Source organism: Dermacentor andersoni, chromosome 6, assembly GCF_023375885.2.
Source record: "Dermacentor andersoni chromosome 6, qqDerAnde1_hic_scaffold, whole genome shotgun sequence".
NCBI classification, from domain to species: domain Eukaryota; kingdom Metazoa; phylum Arthropoda; class Arachnida; order Ixodida; family Ixodidae; genus Dermacentor; species Dermacentor andersoni.
Window position 1 is genome coordinate 5,090,617 of NC_092819.1, and position 3,131 is coordinate 5,093,747.

Genomic DNA, 3,131 nt, shown 5'->3' on the forward strand with positions numbered 1-3,131 from the left:
CATCCATCTGTCAATCTCCTTTGTTTGGTAAAGCAGCCCTGGGCCCTGCATCCGTCACCTGCTCTTCTGTCCCACGATAATCTTCGGAAGCGGTGAGCTTTTGCATTCATGAAGAGATTTCCGCGGCGAACGTTTTGTGCCGACTACTCAAAAAGGCACAAACAGAGAATTGAAAAAGGACGTAATTTTCGCAGTGTAAAGACCCTCAATGTCGCTGCTCTCAAAAAAGTCCTACTTCCCGAAGAAGCCCTCCGAGTACGAGAAAGTGACTTCATCTGTTAGAATTGTTACCGTCGGTTCAAGGAAGACATAGATAATATGCAGGCAGAGTCAACCGAAACATTCGATGAATTCCGCCCTGGAGAAGAAAACGTAGAAAATTTAAACTCCGGTGTCAGCCTTACCTCCGAAATCTCGCCCCTAAAGCCACCGAGCGCTCTAAAAAAACGCCTCAGACTTTCCTATGCAAAGCGAAAGCAGGAAGAGGTGGCAAGAGCTATGGTGACGAAAATCCGATCAGGGATAGAGGCAGCATATAATATCCCAGAGACTTCGCGTGCGTCACAAGAAAAGTGTGCGCAATGCAGCAGCTGGGAAGACAACCTAAATGCTGCCTACAATAGGTGTACGTCCTTTCAACAGCGTTGCCAGCTGCTGACACTGCTACCACGCAACCTAACCGTGACATATGTGCAGGAAGTTATTCCAGAGAGAACGAGGTACGTTATTCAAGAATGGAAGAAGATGGTGGATGAAGAAGGCGTATGGTCAACACAGGAACGATATACAAGATGTAAGCTACAACACGAAGACATTACCACCGTTTTAGAATATTGCACCATGGATGAACTCGATTGGTCTAGACAGACACCGAACAAAAAGGATGTTGTGAGAATCGAAAAGGAGGGAGAGAAGGAATGGGTACCTAAACGGTTCATGACGCTGTTCTTGCGAGAAGCATTCCGCCTCTACAAGCAAGCTCACCCTGCCTCCCAGGTTGGCCTCACAAAATTCATATCCTTGCGTCCTAAGTGGGTGAAATGCTCGCCACAGTGGCAAGTGTGTGTTTGCGTGTGCTGTGCAAACTTTCAGTTGTGCCTCGTGGGACTGCAGAACGCCTCCGGAAGGTCGCTTTCTCCCGATGATATGCAGAGTCTCTGCGTATGCCAGGAACCTACTGCGTCATGTTTGCTCAGGAATTGTGAGCACTGTCCACAAGATGGCATTTTCACTTTGGAAAATTTTGATATGAGCAGCGAGGACGAGGTGTTGATTGCTTCATGGGAATACGGTGAGCTAGTTAAAACACTCTGACCGCTTCATCATTTATGAGAGAATTTCTAAGAATGACCATGAAATGGATTCCCCACAACTATATCAGATCTGTGCAAGCAAAAACAATACATGAAAAAAAACAGAGCTGCGAGAGAGGTGCGATTGTTTTGCATTTTGATTTCGCCGAAAACTCGCCAGTTGTGCTTCCAGATGCAGTACAAGCGTACCATTGGCAGAAGAAGCAGGTCACCGTGTTTACCTGCGTTGTCACGTCAAGAAAATTGACTCGGAACTACGCCGTTATTTCCGACGATATGTCTCATGATTCAGCTCATACATGTTTGGCTCTGTCGAAAATCAAAGCACACCTCGAAGACAGCGCGCCAATCTACACCAAAGTAACACATGTGAGCGACGGAGCTCCCGCTCACTTCAAGAATAAATATCAGTTTCATGAGCTACAACGCAGTGAATGTCAAGAGACGAAATGGATGTTTTCGGCCACTGGACCCGGCAAAAATGCTTGCGACGGCGTTGGGGGGCTTGTGAAACATCGAGCATCACACCGCAACTTGCGGAAGCCTGCAAGTGAGGCCATACAAACAGCCAGCGGCTTCGTGGACGCAATTCAAGGAACGCTAAAGAACATCACCATTCTGGAGCTCCCACAGAGGGAGCTTGCAGACTTTCGCGAAATGACGAACGAAGAATGGAAAACTGCAAAGAAAGTGCCTGGAGTTCAGACGCTCCACATGTGGAAGTACGTTCAATCAAATGAAAGCAGTGCATCCTACGTGACCTCCACCGCTGCTTCGGAATGGAAGAGACTGATCTGGTTTTTGCTTCGGGCTGGACAATATACTGTGCGCATACCGAAGTGAACTGCTGTCGTTTATTTCTTGTTACGATTTTCTGAATTGCAATCTGCACATAAAGCGGCATACCATTTGTAAATTGTGTCCCGATTAAAACTCCTGCTGATTAAAAACCTTGCAGATAAATTGTCTCCCTCGGAAGTCGACGTTTTGTCTCCTGACAGTGCCCTGTAGAACCATTGAAGACAGAGGTAAACAGATGCAGGTGCGGAAACGTCGGCTTCAGAAACGCATTAATATTCATTTTTATATATAAAAGCTTTTCTAAGCACCGATAAATGATCTAATATTTTTAAAGAATCGATTACATACCAATGTAGCTTAGGATGATAAATTAGGCAATACAAAAAGCGTTTGACCGCCGCCAGCCAGTTCTTGAGACATCAGGTGAAATCGCGAATTTATTCCCATTTTGACGCATCAAGAACGCCGCTAACAAGCGAGTAGAAGCTCTACAAACATTGAGGATGGTTCGGATATTGTGGTAAATAAAATGTAACCAAGTTCAGTGAGTGCTAAAACAAATTTCTGAGAGTTACTATTTCTAAGAGGCAGTAAGAAGCAACTCTAGATAACAAAAACATGAACTCAGTTTTGTATTCATTTTTATACTTTAAAACAACATAATGCAACACCTTTTTGGTACCTTAAAATTAACGATTATTGAGAATTATTCAGGCAAATTTTAATGAAAGTCCACGATGATGTTTTTTTTTTTAAATGGAAGTCAAAGTTGTCACTTTTTTGACGTTTTTGATCTTCGGCCAAATTTGAGGCCATATTGAAAAATATCTGTCAAGTGTAAAACTACAAAACTTGCCTAAAGTGAGTAAAAGCAGCTGGAAAATACTGAGAAAAAGATTAAGTGTGGAGATATTTACGCATCTTGCCCTGAGGCTGCCCTGAAAAGTGCCTTTCTTGCACCAAATAGCTCCGGAAGCGAAGTATGCGATTTTTTATTTAGAAGATTGACAGAGCGAA

General features: G+C 44.0%; 1 pseudogene; it reads left to right on the forward strand.

Annotated features, from left to right (window-relative positions):
- LOC140218721 (uncharacterized) lies at positions 1 to 2,255 on the forward strand (annotated as a pseudogene).
- Positions 2,256 to 3,131: the final 876 nt, after the last annotated feature.